Raw genomic sequence first — 24328 nt, 5'->3', positions numbered from 1 at the left:
AAGGCTGCGAAAACAAAAGAAACGTCATAATTGGAATGACTTCAACCCCTGCAAAACTGATAAGAACAAGACCTAATAAAATAAAAGTAATGGTAAGACTGTTGTGCTTACACTTGGCGACTGAAACAAATGCACAGCCTAAAAGTTGAGAGTTATGTTTTCTTTGGCAGGAGGACTCGGGCCCGGATGACAGCCTCTCATATGGCTCTGAGGGACTGCTCTGAAAAGGTAGGGGAGCAGCCAGCATATTTAGGAGCTTTACAACAAAGACCAGGTAGTTGGAACATTAAAAGAGTACTTGTTAACTAAAGAAAACCAGGCACCTCAAGTTAAAACATTTAGTGCTTTTCTATGTATGGGAGGAAGCAAACTTTTGGGCTCATTGAATTCACTCCTTTGACAAGCACCTAGCTACCTAGGGCCAGTCTCCTGTCCTTTCTTATCTGAGTCCCCTCAGGGTGCACCACTGTGAGTGGCTGCAGAGGGCGGGCTGCAGGCCTGATCTCACTGAGCGGGGGGGGGGGGGGGGGGGGGGGGGGGGCAGCCACTGGTGACTTGATGGCTTCAGCATTCTTTGTTTACTGATACGGTTTGCAGTATTTTTCGTTCACACACTGAAGATCAAACATTAAAAAGCCAGGAAACCCTTTTTACACAATCAACTATAAATCATTATTTATAAAGGAAGATTTTAAACAGAAATTGGTTCCCATCAGTACTGGTTTGCTGTTTTCAAAAATTAATGATGTTTCCAGTTTTCAGCTCTTGAAAAAAAGCCGTGAGTTAAAATTAAAAAGCAGCAAAGGAATTTCTAGACGTGATACAGAAGTTAATGAAGATGGTTATAAATTACATAAATTTTTTAATTTTGATGAAACATATTTATTATAAATACAAGCCTTGAAGGACCTATGTCTTACAGGCTGAAAAAACAAATAAAAATGAAGTCTCAGTTTTAAGGCTACAAAAGATTACACATTGTGTAACTTTTCTTCTACCATTTAATAGTAACTCACAAGCTGCAGTTCATCTTATGCCCTCTTAAAAAAGGTCGTTTTTTTCTTTCACAGGATAAATTACTATTTTTATTGTGGTATTTGTGTTTTCTTAACCATTTAATGTGTGTAAAACTCAGATATCATTTTTTTAGGCTTCCACCCTTACTTTGCTTGTGCCATTAATTTTTTGAAGGTTTTGCTTCTAACTTCACATTTACCAACAGCTCTGTGTGTGTGTGTGTTTTTTTTTTTTTAATTGCATGACTTTGCATAGGGCAGTGATTTTCAGCAATGTATATGTTGCATTATAGCAGAAGTGTCTGTAACAGAAACCCGCACAAGTGAGATTATACAGGGAAAATTAAATTAAGCATTTCTTCACTGTGCCAAAAGCAGGAAGTGTAATAGGGCCTCATGAGGCATCCTAATTAGATTCTAAAAACTTTGAGAAGCCAAGAGACCTACTTTTCCGCATCTCCATAGGGCCAGATGATCCCGTTTCTTTTCTTTCTGTTAGTCTGTTCACTGTTCTGTTTGTGTGTGTGTGTTTTTTTTCCTCATTACCTATTAATGAGTTATCTCTTCCTATCAAGGACATAAAAAAGATAGCTACCCCTCAGTCTCTCAGTCTAGGTAAGCAGAAGGGGTTGACTATTGCATGTTAATATTTTTCTAATTTTTTCTGATAGATTATTTGATGAACCAATTTTAGATTAGAAGGTAATTCAAAATTGTCTAGAGATTTTATTTTTTCGCATTAGCGCAAAATTGAGTTCCGTTATTAAATATTTATAAATAAGTTGTAAAATGTGTTAGAAAAGATTGAGTTAAGCATATTTGAAAGTTAAAACATTTTTGTTCTCCACAATAATGCTAGGAGTAGCTTTTTGTTTTCTATTATCTTCTTTGTTTTAAATTAGCCTGCCTTTATGTTTAACTATTCATAAAATTTAACTAGAGAGGATCTGGATCACCCAGAAAACCACTTAATTCCCAAGATAAGTCCCTGAGCTCCTGAGGGGTTGTGAATTTTGCAAGACAATGTTCACTATGGAGTGACACTGGGGCTGAAGTGGTGGTGTTAATACTATCCTGTGTTGTAGATCCTGGCAGCTAGAAGCCAGATAGTACAACAAAAAGCAAAAAGAATCAAATGTGTCCTGATCTTATCTAAATGTACTCCTGGCCTTAGCATCAACAGTCAGTAAAATAAGCACCTGTTACTGGCTATTAGAAACAATACGGTAGTTTCAAATTTCGTCATGGCGAGGATTTTTGAGCAATGAAAAGTAGAAGGTGGGCTGAAAGACAAATTCTGAATGTGAAAAGATGACTGAATAGAGAGAGAGGATGCCAGAGAGCTTTACCTCTGTGTATTTACATTTACATTTACATTTCAAAGGGGGAGAAGGCTCAGAACTGTGGGAGCATCCAGGGATTGTAAACCCGAGACATGTGTTTTATTTACCACGTTAGAAATATTTATTTTCATTCCAAAGGGCAAGAGCCAAGGGATCTGACTTTTTACTTTATATGGAGACTGTTTTCTTTAAGGAGACTAGTTTTCTATTTCCCTCTCAGAGTGAAGGACGGCTGTGCAAGCCAAATTCTATAAATGCATTGGCTCATAATTGTAAGGCTGTTCTCCTGTAGCAGAACCCCTGTGCCTGTAAGCCTGACCATTTGGCTCTCAGCATATCTCACCGACGTGGAAAGAAATGAGATGTGCAGAAATAATATGGTTATTGCTCTGGGTGATGATAATAGCCCCTGGTTCAGATACTTCATATTTACAGTCAGGAAAACAGAATTAAATTTAAACATTAAAAACGTATCATTGGGGAATAGTGATGTGAGAAGGTCTGTGTACCCATTTTCCAGTGAAACAACCATAACTAGTGAAAGTTATTAAAAAATGAATAAATTTATTGCTAACTGACACTTTATGAGAAAAACATAAAGAAACCCTTCAGACAGAAAGCAAGTGACACCAGAAAATAATTTGAATCCACATGAAAGAAAAATATATTTGATCAAGGTGATTATGTCAGTTATAAAAGATAGTATTAATGTATATTTCTTCTTTCATTAGCTGATTTATACAGCAACTGCATATAACAATGTTTATAATTATATTATTGAAAATATATAGAAATGTAAAATGTATAACAACAGTACTGCAAAAAGAGGGAAAGGGAATAGAAATCCCTAAAATTAACATTTCCATATCTCATTGGCATTGAGTATAAATCTGAAGATTCTAACCACTAAGAAAATAACTAAAAGAGTGAAAAATCATTAAAGGAATTAAAATGTTACACTAGAAAATATTCACTTAATCAAAAAGAAAAATAAAAAATGAATAAAAGGAATTCTATGTTTCAAAGTGGAAACATACAGTAAACAAAAAAGTAAAAGGGCTCACAACTGTGAATGAATTAGACAATCCATTCAAAAGGCAGAGATAGACTAGATAAAAACCAATATCCAACTCTATGCTGTCTATAGGGGACAGACTTTAAATTCAAACATATAAATAGCTTGAAATTAAAGGGAGAGAAATATATATTATGCAAACAGCAAGCATAAAAAAGATGGAGTGTCTGTACCAATATTAGGCAAAATAAATTTTAAGACCAAAAATTTTCTCGAGATAAGAGGGAATGCGACTGGCCTGTCATTTTTTCCCTGAATTGGTAACCTTAATAGAGTTCGTTGAAATGAAACTGAAATCTGTTGAGCCTTTAGGCTCTGAAGACAAGACTGTCCTCCTGGCCAGCAATGGCTTTCTCAGGTGACCGAGAAACTTGCAGAAGTGGTGGAAGCAAAGACTTCATGCCATGCAGCTGTCCCTGTACAGAAACCCACTCATCTTATTTAAAGTTTGCTTTGCCAGGGACATGAATTAGAATTGGCCGTTCCTCAATCTGAGCACTTGTGGTGGTTTTATAACACCAAAGGGGGAACCTGAAACACATAAGAGGGAGCTGAGACAACTCTGGGTAAAAACTTAGAAGCGTTAATCTCTCAGACAGCACACGGGCCCATCACACAATCATCACCAACGATTTTATTTTGACAAACTGACCTCAGAATGGGGAATAAAATTTTCGAACCAAAGAAAAAGGAACAACAGGTTGCCAGCCTCCAACTGACACCTCAGCCAGGATCATGTATAATACATATGGAAATTATACTTGCAAATACTTATTTGATTGGGGAAACTGTAGTAAAGGAGATCTCAGCCTAAAATGGCCAAATTGGGGCTCTTTTGATATTCCAAAACTTTTTTTTTTTTTGCGTACACAGCTAGGAAAAGCCAGCCATAAGATCAAACAGATTGAATAGAATGCTTATTTTGATTGGTATTTAGAAGCTTCTAAAAGATGAAATGATAAAGTAACTTCAGGAAATCAACAAAAGGTTGCTTCGAATGACATCAGAATGTTTTTTTTGAAAAGCCACTAGCATTAACCCCGTCTCTCCCTCTGCTCGCCTGTATCATCTGAACTGCGTAATTCAGAGACTATTTCTCTCTCTCTTCCATCAACCCCACCTCCTGCTCCTTCCCCATCCCCAGGAAAGGAAGACATAAAATCAGAGGTAATCATAGCTCCCTTTAAGGAGAAATCCATTATGGAAAGGGGCAAACCATCTTTGGTGCTTACATATACACCCTGGACCCAAGCAAAACTTAGAGCTTTAGCTAAGGAATTTCTCAGACCGAGCCAAGACCCCATAGGATTTGCTAAGGAATTTGAGCTAACTATCTGAACCTAAGATCCTGGGTTTTCAGATTAACGTCAGTGAATACAGCTATTAGTTTCTGAAAGTAAAGCAAAGGCATCAATAGGAAAAGCAGGAGACAATGACCCCTTAATGGATTTTTGATTTGCATAGCCTGCAGGCTTGAGATGAAGGCAAAGAATTAGCTATAAATTACTCAATTTATCTCAGAGTTTTTTCCAAAAGCCATAGATTGGTTATTCAACAATGCAAACAAAAGCTAGATGATTCAATTTCAGATTACCCTGAGAGGTTTGAAAAAAAAACTTTTAAACAAGATTCAGGTATGACACGGTGAGTCATCCTCTAACCACCAAAATGACCCTTTACTTAACTCTGCCTTTTTAGAAGGCGTAGATGAAGAATTGGCTATTCCAATTAAAAGACAAGTTAAGTTGGTCTGCATTATATACAAATGCCCTTGTCACACTGGCTGATCAACTTTCCAAAACCATTAGGAGGAAAGAAAGGAGTACATCTAGAAAAATTATGAACCGCCAATTGTGCTAATTAAGTAATCAAGGTGAGTCTATAATTAACAAACCCCCGTCTAATCTATGACTGACAAAGAAATCTAACATTTGATTTTACGGTTAAACAAACAAACAAAACCAGGCTATTATAAAAAGGACTGCAGAAAAATGAAGGAAGATTTCAGACTAGAATCCCAAATTAAACAAAAACAGGGCTGCTCTGAGGAAACACCAAAAGTCTTTCGCCATCTCTCTATCACTCTGGGAGATGTAGAAATAAAGGTACGGGGAGAACCAGTTAAGGCTGTAATAAACACAGGAGCCACCTTTTCAGTTTTAAACCCTACCAAAATCAAAGGCTCCCTCCCTAGGAGTAATACTTCAGTGCAAATGGTGACAGTTTCTAATGTGCCGATTAAAGTTTTTAAGTCATTACCTTTAGAATTTTACTTAGGAGAATTTAAAGGAAGACGCTCCCTTTTTCACCAATAGGTAGAGATTTATTAGAAATTTCCTAATACCTAGGCCCACCCCTGGGAAAAAGATGAACAGGGCTTGGTGTTTGGTCTCCCGAACGGTTTGAAAATAAACCTTGGCGATTCCCATGACCTCTTCCAGGAACTTGCGCACCTTTTACATCTCTGCCATCTCTTCTTGGTTAGACTGCAGGAACCTCCATTTCTTCAGTTTTTGGGCCGGAGAACTGAGTTCCTTCCTCAAACTCAGGTTGACCCTCATCATTTTTCTGTAAGGATCAGCGAGGACTTCTGTGCTGCAAAGAATGCCATCAAGAAATTGAAAACACAACCCACAGAATGGGATAACACGTTTGTAAATCACATATATTGTAAGACATTGCATCCAGAATATAAAAAAAAAAAACTAATTTAAAAATTAAGAAAATAAATTACTAATTTAAATTAGACCAAAAAAACTAAAATGGATAAAATATCTGAATAGTCATCTCTCCAAAGAAGTTATACTAAAGTTTGATAACCACATGAAAAGATGTTCAATATCATTAGCCATCAGGAAAATGCCAGTCAAAATCATAATAAGATATTATTTCAGACTCACTAGGATGGCTGTAAATTTTACAAAGGTAATAGAAATTGCTAGCAAAAAAAATCAGAGGGAGAAATGTGGAGAAATTAGAACCCTCAGACATTTTTGATGGGAATATATAATGGTAAACCATTTTGGAAAACAAAGTTTGGTAGTCTCTTAAGGAGTTAAACACACACTGACCATTTAAGCCATCAGTTCAACTTTTAAGTACATAAGCAAGAGAACCAAAACCATATATCCCCACAAAAACTTGTACATGACTGTTTGCTGCAGAATTATTCATAACAGCTAAACAGGGGAAGAGACCCAAATGGTCATGGATAAATAAAATGCTGTCTATCTATACAATGGTATTTTATTCAGCCATGCAAAGAATTGAACACTATAACATGGATGAATTTTAAAAACATTCTGCTAAGGGAAAAAAGACAGTCGCAAAAGACAGCACGTTGTATGTTTCCACTCACATAAAATATCCAAAACAGACAAAGTATAGAGACAGAAAGTAGATAGTGGTTGTCTGGAGTTGGAGAGCTTAGTGGGGTTGCAGAGTGTCTGTAAGTGAGTACAGGGTTTCCTCATGGGGTGCCAAAAATGTCCTAAAATAGAGTGTAACTATGGTTGAAACATTCTGTAGCTGAATTAAAATCATTAAAGTGTACATTTTGAGTTAAGTGTACTTTTTGTGTGTTATGTGACTTAACGTCTTAATGATGGTATTGTATTATACAATTGTTAGCCTGTATACTTTTTAGCATCTTTCTATAAATTCTGCATTGGCAGCAAGAGCATCCAAATCTAAAAACTACTGAAAAATATGGCAATAAGGTAGAGAAGCCCCAGTCATTGCTGAATCCTGGGATTAAATGGCATCATCATATCTCCCTCCTGTCCCTGCTTCCTCTGGATCTGTCCATTACCCAGGCTCCACATCCTCTCTCTCCCTTCTCAACCCCTTTCCTAACCCCCATGCTCAACCCCTAGCTCCAGTCTTTTCCCTGTAATTGAAGAAATTTCAGGCTGAAAAAACATGATGGCTTCATTATCTCAATATTCTCAGGAAAATTCATGAATTTTACTTTTTTGGGACTCATTGAGGCTGCGTGATTTGCCTCTCACTCTGAACCAGTCCCTGTTGGGAAGAAGAATGTTAAAAAGTGTTGATCCAGCTAGGCCTATGTAACATGCCCACGGTCCCTGAAATCGTCACTGTGACTAGGGGAATGAATACATAGATGGCTTCAGCCCATCAGCTGCAATTCCCCTCAGGTCACGTGGCTGAGAATGGAGGAAGTATGGTGCCCAAAAGGAAAGTTGAAGTGTGGTTTGTGGTAGAAAACAGAACCACTAAAGTTAAGCAGGAATTAGGCAAACAGAGGCAAATGGAGAAGTGAAATTAATTCAGCAGTCTATTTGATGCACACCCTCGTCAGATATGTTAATTAGCTTCTGTTTTATCTTGGGAAATATTTTCTGTAAATAGTTGCAAAAAAGTAAATGGAATGTTCAGATTTGTATTTCAGAAAATTGATTTTGGCTTCAGTGAGAGGTCTATTTCTCTTTAAATGCTAGATTTCCAGCTCCCCGTAGACCTTCTCAAAGCACTCCACCAGAACTCTTTAAAATCTCCATAATTTTACAATAATTTATAAATCTCTGATAATGGAGGCTGAGTTCAGGTGAAAGATCAAAAAGAGGCCACACCAGGAAGAAAAAGTATAAGCCAGTAAGTCAGAAGCCATCTGTGCTTTCAAACATGCTGTATTAAAGTAGAGCATTTTTTCCTCCACTCACTAAGATAATTTTATTGATTATCTATCTACTACGTTCCCGGTATCATACAAGTTGCTGTGATGATGCAAAGATGAATATTCCTGCCTTTAGAGAGTTAATAGTATAGTTAGAGGCGAGAAAGACCACTACCCTTTAGTCTATGAAAACTACCTACGTGCTCCATGAAGTCAGAGATTCCAACTTGTAACATTCAGGCACATTTCCAGGTATATATCAGGCATTCAGCAATTACATGGTAAACACTTGTGTGAAAAGTTGATGTAAATTCTGCAAGGACAATTGAGAGATGATCATTTCTGCTGTGGATGTAATAGCATCAAGGAATTGGTAGCATTTACCAGGGTCTTGAAAGATAGGTTAATATCATACAGCAAGAGAAGGAGGCAGATGAAGGCCGCATGAGAGACTTCCAGGAAGGGGTGCTGAAGAGTGCAGAACCAAAGAAAAGGTGGCAGGAAAAGAAAAGAAGCATAAACCGATAATTAAATTGTCTAGATTTGGGTAGATAGAAAGTAGTGAAGAAAGGGCTAGAGAAGTCAAATTGTAGGAGTTTTTTTGGGTTTTAGTTATTTTTTGGTGGGAGGACAGGGTTAAAATTTGTTCCCTGGCTAAAGAATTTGAAGCGCTTGAAGGGAGAGAAGCATAAATGGAATAAAACAGTGTATTTCTTGATTCACTTTGTGCTAGTGGGACAGAGGGGGCAGGAGACTGGAGATTGCCATTGGGAATAGAAAACAGAAGCCACGATCTTAGCTGGCCAAAAAGAATCATAGCCTACAGGAATTGCATCATGCTTTTATTAAACTACAGTGTAGGCTTTTGTCCTAACAAAATAAATAATAATTGTTATTTTCCTGAAAATGCCTTATGGAAACATCTTCCCATGCCGTTAAGTTCTGTAATAAGTAACGACCAAATATCAGTTTTTTTAAGTGAATGATTGAGAGCTGTTTTCCAAGATTTTACTGCCACTTTATCACTACATTATCAGTTGACAAAACACATTTCTAAAGAGGAAAATATTGTTACTTTTTTTTTCCCTGAAAGGATAAGTTGAAGCCTTCTCTGTGCCTTTATTTATATCTTATGTTTGCTATTTATCTTGCCAAGTAAAAACTGGCAGTTGTCACCTCCCTCTGCAAGGATTGGAGCCACTTAGGCACCTGCCATCCACCTCTGCTTGGATTAGGTCATGAGCCACTGCAGCTGCTCCAACCGCCCTGAAAGGATTTCTGGGTGGAGAGAGCAGGAGTGAGGCGCTCTGTGCTCTGGGAAAACTGGCAGAACAGGCCTTCAGATAGTTGGCTGTTTTCAGGAGAAGATTCTATGAGCCCAAATTCTTACGTCTTCTATCTTGAAAAACAATAAATTCATCTACGGTGACAACTGCTCCTCGTGACTAGCAGCAAGCCTCTGCCTAAGTGTGTGATTGACTACATGTACCCCCTTCACTGAAATCATTTATAATACTGAGTTTTCCCCCTGCCTCTTTGGAACAGTTCCTCAGAGCTTTCTGGGATGCTGTCCCCCTGGCTATAGTCCTCATTTTGCCCCAAATAAAACTTAACCCACAACTCTCATGTTGTGTGATTTTATTTCAGCCAACAATCTTACTAAATACCTTAACAAAATTTTCAATACAGTGGAACAATAATTTTAAAACGACCACTGTACAATTTAAATAACTAAAAGAGCTGTTGTCACTTACGCTAATTGTAAGTGTCACCATTTTTAAAGGAACATTTTAATCATCATAATTGTGTTAGCAGTGTTGATATTTATTGCCTGAAGTGCTGAAGTTGGAGACAACTAGCCATGCCTTTAGGGGTCTAGTCTAGTGCTAATAAGAACAAAAATAACTGACAGCTGATTACTTTAAAAAGTCAGGGACTTGCTTATTATGTACTGAATGCAGCACCATGCCACAGATATATTTCAAATTAAACATTTAATTTTGCTTACTTTTAGTCTTCCTCTTGGCTTATAAATTAATACAAAAGTGATAATATTTTTCTCTTCTTTTTAAAAATAATATCTAATTCAAAATGTGTTTGGACCACATCACAACAGTGTATGGGTTTGGTACTCACAGGGGATGCTCTGCATCACTGATGCCATAGCAACCATTCACTTATGAAACAGGAGATATCTTCTGTTTCCAACAAGGGAAAATATGTGTCCGGGCATAATTAGAAATGACTAATTTTATTAGATAAACAAGTAGCCTAAGAGTAGTCCAAAGGTCATTAAACAAATCAAAAAGCTTTATGCAAGATTCCTTTTTCAAAACGGTTGCCTAGCCTCAGGTGGTGTTTCTTAAGGAGCAGAATGGAATAACTTCCCTCAGAATAGTCTGAGTGGCATCTGCTAAGAATGAGAATATTTAAACTGAATTTCAGATCTTCACAATCGGTATCTATGAGAATCTGCATTTTAGAAAGCTCTTTAATTTCCTAAAACTAAACTTTTAAAATCACTTCACAAATGCCAGGGACTGCCATTGTTAAAAAAAACAAAACAAAACAAAAAACAAAAAACACTACTTTAAAAATATTTTCTTAAGCTACTTTGTTTAGGAGAGCCCATTCAGGTGATCTTTCTGTAAGAACATATGAAACTAAGGAATAAGAGCTTAATTTCCCCTTTTAAAAATAAAGGAAGAGACTTCTCTGTGCAGCTTTTTCTGAGAGAATTTACTTGAGAACGTATCCTTGGAAGTACTTCCTCCTCTCTTTGAAATGTGTGTAAATCCTTTTGGAAACTATCTAGTCCTTTTGTCAGCTTCAGGACCTAGGAATAGCTTCCTTAAAGACCATCTTTTTGAAATGCAAACATTAAGGAACGTAGCCCCCCTATTTCCCAGTTAGGAAGCCGACTTCCCTGGGCGCTTGGTTCCAATTTGCAAAGCAGCTTCCTGTCATACAAGGTTATGAGGCTTGCCTTTCTTGGGCATAAAGCTAACAAGCTAACACAGACGGTCACTGATTATTAGGTAAAGCCAGGATGAAGTATGTGTGACAAAAAGTGCCCATCAAGTCCTCTTAAGAACTAGTTCTTCCATTGCTTTGTTTGTTTGTTTTCTTTTGTTTGTTCTTTTATCTTGGAAACATGGGTTGTATCTGCTTGGCTGTTGGGGGTGGGGGGGATTCCTTTCTGCCTTTGCAATTTCTTGGTAGATTTCCTGTGGTGCGTATCACATTTTGATTTCATGCTTCTTTGATAATAAAATTATTCTCTCTCTCTGCTACCTCTGTAGAAAGAATATCTAGATTGGGAGAAGATTTTGTTTTTAAATATGTTTTCCCAATACTTGAAAAGCCTATGCCTTCCCAAGTGAGCTGGTGACGTGGATACATGAAACACGGTAGCAGTAACAAGGGCAAACTAGAGTATGCATATCACTATTAGTGGCACAATAATTCAATTTTTAAAGCACTAGCCAGTATAAATAAAACTTCAGGTCATGGACTCCCATTTTGCAGCCCTGTTTTATTAATTAGCTGTGTTCTTGGGAAAAAAAATGTATTGTTAAAAACAACAAAAGAGGCTCAAAATGGAGTCACTTGTGGTAAGCCCCATGTCACCAAACTGAGACTTAATTACAGTTTCAGGTCTCCCAGAAATGGAATCTTCCAACAGTCCATCTGGAATAATCTGATCAGCGTTAGTTACATAATCCAGCTGGCCGACTCCTGCCATCTATTGCAAAGGAGAGGAACTTTGCAATAACCAACCTGCTTTTTTGCCTAGTAAAACCGCCTTTTTCTGTTCCCTTCTGCATATGAGATCTCATTTTTTTACCATTCTTTGGAATTCCTTTATATCTGATTTCATTTGGATGCTGCTCAATTCAAATTGATGTCTGCTCAAATACACACTTACATTTTGACCATATGGCTCAGTTTATCAGCTCACAGTTGTGGTGTCAGAAGAGGGAACTGAAGGAGGCTCCCCCCCCCCCAAGAGGCCCCCAGTAACATTGACCAACCAGACATGAGTACCTGTTGAGCCCCTTGAGCTGGCAGCTTTCTTGCTAGCCCCTGGGGGTTCTTTGTAAGTCCCTCTCAGATCCAAGCTCCACAGCTTCCGTATTTTGAGCTTTTAGAGTTCACTTGAGAATCTCTCTCTCCTGACTAGGTCTGGAAACCAGCCAGAGTAGAATTGAGTCTGGCTCAAAAACTGAACTGGATCCAGTGCAGGCCTTGGGTGAATAAAATTTTGTTTTAGGCTGAACAAGCAAGTTAACTTTACCAAAGATAACTTTGAATGACTGTGGCCACAGGGGAGAACAGTTAATTTAGATAAGTTATCCATCCATGAGGTGCCCTAGAGGAGAAGAGTTCTCAGCCACACTCCTCATAAAGGGTAAAGTGAAGAATAAATTTCCTCCTCTGCAGTTTCTAGTTACCAGGATGAGACCCGCTGGGCCACTCCACTTGCTCCGGGGCCTGCAGATGAGATCACGGGGAAATTGGCAGAAGCCAGCGAAGGGTGAGAATTCTTCCCAAAGTCAGCTCTCCCAGATCTCTGTGTATGGCTCCTGGTCAAGAGATGGAGTTAAGAATGTCATGTTGTGCCTTTCCAAATTCAGACTGGACAGCAAAGAACATTTGTAAGAATTAGATCTTCAAATTGTGACTTGTGAATTTTGCTTTCACGTACCCACTGATTGTCAGTCCTTTCCCTCGACGTGGATGGCTGTTGACTTCTTGTTTGTCTCATTTTGTGTCCTGGAAACTTGGCTTGATGGTCATAAGGTGAGGGGTCCCCCAAAATATGGCTGGATAGAAAAGTGAGTGGCTTTTCATTTGCAGCCAAAGTCATACTGAAATGTTTCCAGCTCTCAGAGGAATTGTCTAAGTCTTTTGTTCTTTTGGTTATCTTTGGGAATGGCTCTAATTTTTTTTTTAATTGAAGTAAAGTCAGTTTGCAATGTTTATGTTAATTTCTGGTGTACAGCATAGTAATTCAGTTTATACATATATATATTCCTTTTATGATATTTTTCATTACAGGCTATTACAAGATATTGAACACAGTTCCCTATGCTATATAATAGCACCTTGTGTTTATCTATTTGTAGATAGGAATTAGTGTCTGGGCTCAGTGGTGGTGTGCATGCTGGCTGAGCACAAATCCCCAATGCCTCCATTAAGGAGAAACATAGAGTGAAAAATAAACATGTTATATTTTATAAACAAACAAACAAACACAATGGATCTGGAGAGGACAGCATCATTTGCACCATCTTTGGGGATGCCTCTTGCTTCCAAAGGGTGATTTAATACTGCCAGGAATATTTACAGTTTGTCCCTGCTGAAACTTGACAAAATGTTTGGAAGGATTCTTTTTTCTTTTTTTTTTAAAGTAGCTTTAAGGTCAGAAGTTGGCAGGGTTGGAAGCAGATAGTCAGAGTAAATAGAAACGTTTTGTAAGGCCTTATCCCCTAACCTAAAATAAAACTACAAAATAAAGAAAAAATATCTGAACCCTTTGTGGAAGAATTTACTAAAACATTTCAAAGACACACAGCTCTAAATACAAAGCATAGCAATTTTTTTTTTTAATTTCCATCTAAGTTGAAGATCTTTCCCATGATATAAAGAAGCAAATTGAAGATGATATAATTGGTTAGGTAGGAAAGCCTCTGAATATCATTCAGCTTGCAATCCTATTTCTTGAAGAATTAAAAGTTTGTACTTGTCATACAAATCTAGTCAGAAATTGTTCTAGAAACACAATTTGGATCCAACTGGTCTTTGATAACCGGTGAGTTTTGCATTGCGGTGCATGTCTTATGGTTGAAATTTTTAAATGAAAGTTGTATGATCTTTGTTTGCATCTGCCTGTATGTCTATATATATTATAAATGTATGTCATAAATGTGTGACTTTTTTCTACCTCTTGATGACATTGCCAGAATTAATTTGTAAAGAGCTCTATGTAACTGGCTTAAATGCAAACACAGGTTTATAGAAATCAAACATACTCTTGGAAGTATAGAAACTAACACAAAAGTCTTCAAGTTCATGTGATCTAAGATAATCTTTGGTAAATAAAAGCTAGTTTACTGTTGTTGGTTTAATTCAAAGAAGTATGTCTTTAAAGTTATCAGCATTAAATATAACACTTTTTTATATCTAGGTTTATTAGAAGTCAAATAAGGTCGTGTTATCTCTTTTATAGAATTTGTCAGCAAGAAAGATACTGTAAGATAATAAACTAATGTCTCATGAAATGTTGAGCATCTAAACATAAATCTTAAAAACAAGTAAATCAAAAAGTTGTAAGATAAAAGATTGTAAATAAACATTTTTGAGGTATAACTGATTTATAATATTAAATTGATGTGCTGAAGTACTAACTGCTGGTATATTACACAGTGATTTAATATTTTCCAGACTATATTCCATTTAAAGTTATTACATAATAATGACTGTATTTCCCTGCGCTGTACAACAGATCCTTGTTGCTTATTTATTTTACACACAGTATTTTGTGACTCCTAATCCCATACCCCTTCCCATTTCCTATCCTCTTTGCTAACTACTAGTTAGTTCTCTATACCGGTGAATCTGTTTCTTTTTTGTTATATACATTCATTTGTTTTATTTTTTAGGTTTCACATGTAAGTGATAAAATAAAGCATTTCTTTTTCTCTATCTGACTTATTATACTAAGTGTAATATGTTCTGGGTCCATCCAGTACACTGCAAATGGCAGAATTTCTTAAGATTGAGTAATATTTCATTGTGTATACATATGTACATATATAATGAGATATAGATAGACAGACAGACAGACATAAACACAATGACTTCTTATCCAGTCATCTGTTGATCAACACTTAGTTTGCTTCCATATCTTGGCTATTGTAAATAATTCTGCTGTGAACATTGGGGTGCATACTCTTATCAATCAGCATTTTCATTTTTTTTGGATATATACCCAGGAGTAGAATTGCTGGGTCATATGGTAGTTCTCTTTTTTTACTTTATGAGGAACAAAATGCTGTTTTCCACAGTGGCTACACCAATTCACAATCTCTCCAACCATATACTAGGGTTCCCTTTTCTCCACATTCTCTCCAGTGTGTATTGTTTGTAGACTTTCAATGATACCAGCTGACAAGTGTGAGATGGTATCCAATTGTGGTTTTGATTTGTATTCCTCTGATGATTAGTGATGCTGAGTATTTTTTTATATGCTGGTTGACCATCTATATGTTTTCTTTGAAAAAATGTCTTTTCAGAAACTCTACACATTTTTTAATTTGCTTATTTTTTATTATTATTATTGAGTTGCATGTGCTGTTTACATATTTTGGATATTAACCTTTTATCTGTCATGTCATTTGCAAACATTTTTTCCCAATCAGTAAATATTCATTTCATTTAGTCAATAGCTTCTTTTGTTGCACCAAAGGTTTTAGTTTAATTAGGTCCTGTTTGTCTACTTTTGCTTTTATTTATTTTGCCTTAAGAGAAATACTGCTATAATTTATGTCAAAGAGTGCTCTGCCTGTTTTCTTCTAGGAGATATTTCCATCTATAAAGACTTTGATTAGAGTCTTTATAATGAATAGATACTGAATTTTGTCAAATGCTTTTCTCTGTGTTTAGCAAGATGATCATGTGATTATTATCCCTCCTGCTGTTAAAGTGGTGTATCATATTCATTGGTTTGTGAATGTTGAAATATCTCTGTGACACTGGAATTAATCCAACTTGTTTATAGTTTATTATTCTTGTTATGTATTGTTGGATTCAATTTGCTAATACTTTGTTGATAATTCTTCCATGATATTAATCAAAGACATTGGCTTGTAATTCCCTCCCTTCCTTCCTTCCTCCCTCCCTCCCTCCCTCCCTCCCTCCCTCCTTTCTTTCTTTCTTTCTTTCTTTCTTTCTTTCTTTCTTTCTTTCTTTCTTTCTTTCTTTCTTTCTTTCTTTCTTTCTTTCTTTCTTTCTTTCTTTCTTTCTTTCTTTCTTTCTTTCTTTTCTTATTTTTAGGTAGTGTTTTTGTCTGGTTTTGGTAATAGATTAATGGTGGCCCTGCAGAATGAATTGAAAAGTTGTATGTTTCTTGGAATTTATCCATTTCTTCTATGTTGTCCAATTTGTTGGCATTTAACTGTTCAGTAGTATTCTTTTACGATTTTTTTGTATATCTCTCTGGTACCAGTTATTATGTGTCCTCATTAATTTCTTAAGTTATCTTTCCAACATTTTGTTGTTAGTATATAGAAATGGAACAGATTTCTGTATATTAATTTTGTATCCTAAAATTTACCTAATTCACTGATGAACTCTAGTAATCTTCTGGTGGCACATTTAGGATTTTCTAGGTATAGTGTTAATGTCAACTGCAAACAGTGAGAGTTTTATTTCTTCCATTCCAATTTGGATTTCATTTATTTCCTTTTGTTCTCTGATTGCTGTGGCTAGGTTTCCAAAACTAGGTTGAATAAAAGTGGCTAGACTGGGCATGCTTGTCTTGTTCCTATTCTTAGAGGAAAAGCTTTTTTAGCTTTTCAACATTGAGTATGATATTAGCTGTGGGTTTGTCATATATGGCCTTCATTATGTTGAGGTATGTCTCCACTATGTCCGCTTTCTAGAGAGTTTTTAACATAAATGAAAGTTAAATTTTGTTGATTTTGTTCTGCATCTATTGAGATTATCATATGATTTTTATTCTTCAATTTTTTAATGTGGTGTATCACATTGACTAATTTGTAACATTTGTAATATCCTTGCATCCCTCAGATAAAACCCACTTGATCATGGTGTATGATCCTTTTAATAAATTGTTGGAGTCTATATGCTTGCATTTTGTTGAAGATTTTTGCATCTATGTTCATCAGTGATATTGGCCTGTCATTCTCTTTTTTCGTGTGTGATACTTGTCTGGTTTTGGTATCAGGGTAATAGTGGCCTGACAGAATGAGTTTGGAAGTGTCCTTCTTCTGCAACTTTTGGGAATAGTTTCAGAAGGATAGGCACTAACTCTTCTTCAAATGTTTAGTAGCATTTACCTGTGAAGCCATCTGGTCCTGGACTTTTATTTGTTGGGTGTTTTTTCTTTTTAATTACCAACTCAGTTTCATTACTGGTAACTGGTTTATTCATATTTTCTATCTTTTCCTGGTTCAGTCTTTTGAGATTGCACCTTTGTAAGAATTTGTCCATTTCTTCTAGGTTGTCCATCTTATTGGACTGTAGTTGCTTGTACAGTCTCTTATGATCTTTATTTAAATTTCTGTGACTCCTGTTGTAACTTCTTGATTTGGGTCATCTCACTTTTTTTTCCTTGATGAGTCTGGCTAAAGTTTTATCAATTTTGTTTACCTTTTCAAAAAGCCAACTTCTGATTTTATTGATCTCTTCTTTTATTTTTTAAGTCTTTTATTCATTTATATCTGCTCTGATTTTTGTAATTTCTTTCCTTCTACTAACTTTGGGTTTTGTTTGTTCTTTCTTTAGTTGCTTTAGGTGTAAAGGTAGATTGTTTGTTTGAGATTTTTCTTATTTCCTGAGGTAGGCTTGTATTGCTATACACATCTCTCTTAGAACAGCTTTTGCTGCACCCCATAGATTTTGCTTTGTTGTGTTTTGTTTTTATTTGTCTCTAGGCATTTATTTTTTTATTTCCAGGCATTTTTTTATTTCCTTTTTGATTTCTTCATTGATCCACTGGTTGTTTAGTAGCATATTGTTTAGCCTTTACATGTTTTTTTTTTTTTTGCAGTTTTTTTCCTTGCAGTTGATTTCTAGTCTCACAGTGTTGTAGTTGGAAAAGATGCTTGATGTGACTTCAATTTTCTTAAATTTGCCAAGGCTTATTTTATGGCCTAGCATGTGATCTATCTTGAAGAATGTTCCATGTGCACTTGAAAAGAATGTGTATTCTACTGCTTTTAAGTGAAATGTTCTATACATATAAATTAAGTCCATTTAGTGTAATGTGTTATTTAAGACCTATGTATCCTTATTGATTTTTTTTCTGGGTGATCTTTAAATTGATGTAAATGGGATGTTAATGTCCCCTGTTCTTGTGTTACTGTCAATTTTACCCTTTATGTCTGTTAGTATTTGCCATATATACTGAGATGCTCCTATGTTGAGTGCCTATATATTTACAATTGTTATATCTTCTTGGAGTGATCCTTTGATCATTATGTAATGTCCTTCATTGTCTCTTATAATATTATTTTTTTCAGTCTCTTTTTTCTCATGTAAGTATTGCTATCTGACTTTCTTTAGATTTCCATTTGCATGGAATACCTTTTTCCTTCTCCTTACTTTTAGTATGTATGTGTCTCTAGATCTGAAGTGAGTCTCTGTAGGTAAAAAGTTTACAGATCTTGTTTTTTGTATTCATTCAGCCAGTCTGTGTCTTTTTGGTTGGAGCATTTACTTTTAAAGTAGTTATCAATATGTATGTTCATATTTCCATTTTATTAATTGTTTTGGATTTGTTTTTGTAGGTCTTTTTTATTTTCCTTTCTTCTTTTGTTTCCTTCTCTTCTGATTTGATGACTATCTTTAATGTTGTGCTTGGAGTCATTTATTTGTTTGTGTGTGTGTGGGTGTGTGTGTGTAACCTATTGGTGGTTACCTTGAGGTTTTTATACAAGAATCTATCTATCTATCTATCTATCTATCTATCTATCTATCTATCCACATGATTGTTTCAAATTGGTGTCACTTAATTTTAAATGCATCTAAATACCCTGCTTTTGTACTTTCCTCCCCTCATGGTGACTGATTTTGATATCATATTTTACACATAATTGTATCCTTAAATGCTTTTTGTGGATGCAGATGATTTTGTTAATTTTGTCTTGTAACCTCCCTACTAAATTTGTGTACAGTTGATTTCCTACCTTTCCCATATGTTCTTCTTTGGTGGTGAGCTTTTCCATTTTGGTAATTTTCTTGTTTCTCATTGTGTGTGTGTGTGTGTGTGTGTGTGTGTGTTTTCTTTTATACCTAGAGAATTAGGCACGTTGTCAAGTCTGCCATTTGGGCTGATTGTTCCAGGAATTATTCTTTGGCTCCCTCAACTGATTACATAGTAGTCTGACTTCCTAGAAATCTGATTTATAGATAACAGATTAGCTTCTTGGGCCTGTTACTGCAGATAACTGGTTGGCTCACTGGGGTTTTTCTGCTGCAAATTGTGGGTCAGAAATATAATATTTTGGTGGGATTTTTCATGACGTAGTTAATGATATTTGGCTTGCAAATAAACTGATCAAAATGTAGAAATAAAGTGTATATGTTTACTTACGCTTTAGATGGCAAGAAATAATCTGTATTTTTAATGAAAAATGTGGAGTACATAAATAAGCCATGATCTTAATGAAAAAAGGCAAACATCACTCTTAAAGATTCATATTACCAGTTGGCATCACTCAGTTATAGGTATCTTTATAAATCCCACGCCTGTAATTTGGCCTGTGACAGCACTTGCAATGAATTTAATTTCTCATGTCGACAATTTCGAAGTAAAGTTTTCTACAAATGTGTAAGGAAGTTCTTAAGCTACCTGATAGAGACCAATTTATCTCCTAGGTAAAGACAGCCAGTGGGCTTTAAGCAGAAAAATATATATAAAACAGAAATAGATTCATAGACATAGAATATAAACTTGTGGTTGCCAGCGGGGAGAGGGATGGGAAGGGATAGACTGGGAGTTTGAGATTTGTTGATACTGACAGGTATATATAGAATAGATAAACAAGATTATACTGTATAGCACAGGGAAATATATACAAGATCTTTTAATAGCTCACTGTGAAAAAGACTATGAAAATGAATATATGTATATTCATGTATGACTGAAGAATTGTGCTGTACACCAGAAATTAGCACAACATTGTAAACTGACTATAACTCAATTAAAAAAAGAAAAAGATAAGAAAATAAACTAATAAGCTACATGAAAGGTAACAATGCTACTTCTTTGAAATAACATATGACTATCAGAAAATAAATATACCTGTGAAGTAGCTCTATTCCAAAGAAAAGCAGTTTCACATAAATTGCAGCAGGAATATATAAAAGGGATGATACATTGTCTCCAGTAGTCTCTATCTAAAGAATGAAAAGCTCTATTAACACTGAAAAATCAATCAGTGTAATTTGCCTTATTAAGAATTAAGAATAAAGGAGAAAAAGCCTTATGATCATCCTAACAGATGCAAAAAGCATTTGACAAAATTCAATACCTGTTCCTGAAAACATCTTTGCACAGACTGGGAAGAGATAGGACCTCTTCAATCCGGTAAGGGGCATCTTAAGATAAGTCTGCAGTTAACACTATGCTTAACGATGGAATATTGAACTCTTTCCCTATAAAATCAGACGCAAGTCAAGGATTCTCATTTCACCACTTCTGTTAAACATTGTAATAGAGGTTTGTCATGTAAAAAGCATCTATAATATCTAGATTTCATAAGTGGATTAAGTCAGTTCATAGGATGCAGGTTAATATGTTAAAACCAATGTATTTTTTAATATAATAACAGGAAACTTTTCAAAACTAAATGCAGAATTTGAAAATCCATTTACACTAGTATCATGAGACATATTATTTAAGACTTTAAATTTTTAAATATTATGGGCATTCTGTCTTGACGGTCTCCATGCATGTTGTATTTTGGCCAGTGTTCTATATATGGCCTAATTTAATCATGGTAACAGCTTTTGAGGTAGATGATTTTGTCTCCATAACACAGTTAGAAGAAGACAGAGATGGAGTTCTACTCTGAGCTGAGAGACTCTAAGCCCATCTTGTTCTCCCTGTATATGCTTTGAGAAAATATACAAAGCATTACATCGGTCCATTAATGTTCTGATGAATCATCTTTTCCATAGATACTAGTAGACTCAAAGTAGCTTTGGTAAAATATATATATTTCAAAGTATTTTTACTCATTATAAACAAATATTATAAGAGAAGAGAGACTGATTCACTTAGGGAAAAAGTAAAACAAAGTAAAAAAGAAAAAAAAAGGCACTATGAAAACTACCATGCTATTAATAGGACAAAAATAAGTATTTCTCCAATATGTTTATTTTTTTAATCTCTTGAAAAATGAATAATATCAATTTACATGAAATTAAAATGCATGCACAAGAAACTATTTTATTGCCTTGACAGACTTGTTAGAAGGACTCACATGGTTTAACATAAAGTTATATTCATGATTAAGTTTTATTGCAGCAAAGCGTACCGGGCAAAAATAGCAGGAAAAAGATACACATAGGTGAAGGCTAGAAAAGTTACTTACAGGATAGCTTGTCCTTCAGCATGGATTGCACAGATAGCATTTTTCTTCAGCCATGAACTACAGGTACATGTAAGAGCCATTCTTGCCCAGGGAAGCCCTCAAAGGTAATTTGTCCCAAACCTACCTGTTAACCAGCAATGGCACAGACGCTAAGTCAAGCACCAAGTGCAGATCATGGATCTTAAAGTTTACTATCTGCATGTCGACAACCTTTTTCATTTTGACCCACTCTTGCCAGTATATAGAATAACATCACTACACAATAACCGTGTGAACATTCCCATTGTTTAGTTCTAAGTTTGACAGACATCACCATGGCTATAGTGTAAATGAGAACTGATGACACGGGTGTAATACATTGCTTCTTTCCTTGAGATTGCATAAGGTCATCTATAGGAAGAATGTTGACTTTTTCTTGAAATTCTGATAAATACTTTTCTTGAAAGGGAAGAAAATAGCAGCACAAGACAGGTAATAGACCAGACTGTCCAATATTCTAGGGTCATGAGATAACCTTAATGTAGTTTTAATGAATCAGCAACATCACAAGCAAAAATTAAACTTCTGTCTACGACAGACCTATTCCCTACCAGGGGTTAGGATCCAGGGATGCAGGCTGGGGTCATGAATAGAGCACACCAGAGAAGTCTGAGTTTCTCCTAATTGTGCATCATCGGGTAGTTTCTTGAGAGCTTGTTTGAAGGTTCCAGCAGGGGATCGCAGCTACTCATATACCCCTGACCGAGAAGAAGGGTCCTCCTCTATCAGGGATGGTGGTCCTCTTCGACCGAGTGTGCAGCTTTGGGAGGGACACACACGGAGCGGTGAGGGAGGAAGGGGACACCCGCCTAGATGGCCAGATCAGCCGAATCAACCCTGGTAATCAATGGGGCAATAGATGGAGCAGCCAGATGGCCCTCACATCCCATCATTGGGTAGTTTCTTAACATTGATAGATTGATAGATAGACCATGTGGGCTACCTTTTGAAATTCTAATAAAAATAAATATGTAATAGATGTTTCTTATAAGCATTGAAAGAGTTTATACCTGATGCATCCTTATATGCATACCGCACTCAAGCTCAATACGGGCTTAACATATATTTGGTAAATGTATACATTCTGAGAAAATTAATAGATTTATATGCATAAAATACATATTTTTTTCAAAAATTAGTTTGATTCTATCCATTAAACTGTAAACAGGCTTTAATTTTTTTAATATTATTACCAAAAGTGACACCCACTATAAGTTCCATAAATAGGCAGGCGTTTAGTTCAGACTGTACGAAGCGCCCAAATCAAAACGTCTCCATTTGGAGAAAAGGAAAGAAAGTTCCACTGCAGATTTTACTTAATGAGCAACAGCTGCAGAGAACAGAACCTCCAACTGCATCCAAGCAAAGAGTGAAAGCACAAAGGTGAGCCTCTGAGCCCGCGTGAAAAATTTGCTGTGAGAAACAAAACCAGGATGAAAACGTAGAATGCTATGTTTAACATACTGAAAGAAAAATTTAAAGGAAAAGTGTTATTACACTTGCTATTTACTTAGTAATATATACAAATTTAGCATTAGGGGCGTGTAATCAATGCAAGTTGTTTGCTTGAGTTAAACTGATTTTATTCATTTGTCATAGTCCAGTGAGACATGATGATATGATTTCATATTAAATGTAGGCATATGTATAAGAAAAATAGTTAACTCTTTTTTTTTTTAAATCTGTATGCAATTTTATTTCCGTTAGACAAGTATTATCTATATAAAATTTTGGTCCAGTTTCTCCTCCTTTTGGTCCAGTTTCTCCTTTATCTCTACCATTCAAACTTAAAAACTTGAATTTTGTTGAAGTAAAAGCAGAATCATATATCTAACATGAGAACTAAATATTTCACATCATTAAATAGGGTTTAATTGAATTAGGTGTGTTCTTTATTATTTCTCAGGAATAGTGACTCATCTTTCCTACATGTTATGTCCCTTTATTTTTATTTACCTGAGTAACTATGCACTGCGGGTCTCTCTTCCCACATCCAGTGACACCAGTGTTACAATACATGCGTATAACATAACAACAGTAACTAGGTTCACCATTAATCTTCAATCCATGTTCAGTCCCCCTTGTTATATGGTACTTCCATAATAACTTGAGAAACGCCCACCAACCTTACACTTCCAAACATCAATTATGAAAATTAAGACATTAATTGGAAACCATTATTAAAATTCCAGACCAAGTAACACGGGGCCCACTTAGAGTGATGCCCTCATGAGAGGTCCTTGGATAGTTGCTTCTTCTATTTCAACACAGCCCTCTTTGGGCAAAGCAGCAACCTGGGAGGCAGCTCAGGCAGGAAAACTACTCTTGAAAGACTCTTTGTAGATGTCACTGACAGTGCTGAGGTCATTTATGGCAGCCAGCAAAACAGTTGTTTTCACCACGTTCGTGAAGTCCCAGCCTGCAGCCTGCAGAATTTCACCCACGTTTGAAAGAGCCTGTTTAGCTCCTTCTGCCGCCCCTCCTGTCACAAGCTGTCCACTCGCAGGGTCCATGCCTAGCTGTCCTGAAATGTAAATGGTCCTGTCGACTCACACAGCCTGACCGTAGGGACCAATGGCCACTGGGGCCCTGGCAGTGCCGATCATCTTCCTGATCAAGGGCGACATGGCTAAACCTTTCCTCTTGCTGCCCCTGGGGACAACTCACTTAACTCTTATTTCAAATCATTTCTGTATTTTGGTGAGCAGAGATAACAAAATAATGAATAAACAAAATAAAGAAAACCAACAAAGTAAATTTTAAAGGTGCTTCATGAAATCCCTCGAAATTGTAGAATAGATAAACAAGATTAAACTGTATAGCACAGGGAAATATACACAAGATCTCATGGTAGCTCACAGAGAAATAAA

The 24328-nt window shown here is 36.0% G+C and overlaps 1 pseudogene; it reads right to left on the bottom strand.

Moving 5' to 3' along the window:
- Window positions 1-23671: 23671 nt before the first annotated feature.
- LOC105099521 (2-iminobutanoate/2-iminopropanoate deaminase-like) lies at window positions 23672-24085 on the bottom strand (annotated as a pseudogene).
- Between the last annotated feature and the right edge of the window lie 243 nt (window positions 24086-24328).

Source organism: Camelus dromedarius, chromosome 12 (assembly GCF_036321535.1).
Source record: "Camelus dromedarius isolate mCamDro1 chromosome 12, mCamDro1.pat, whole genome shotgun sequence".
Lineage (NCBI taxonomy): Eukaryota > Metazoa > Chordata > Mammalia > Artiodactyla > Camelidae > Camelus > Camelus dromedarius.
This window is presented reverse-complemented; position numbering and strand designations above follow the sequence as displayed.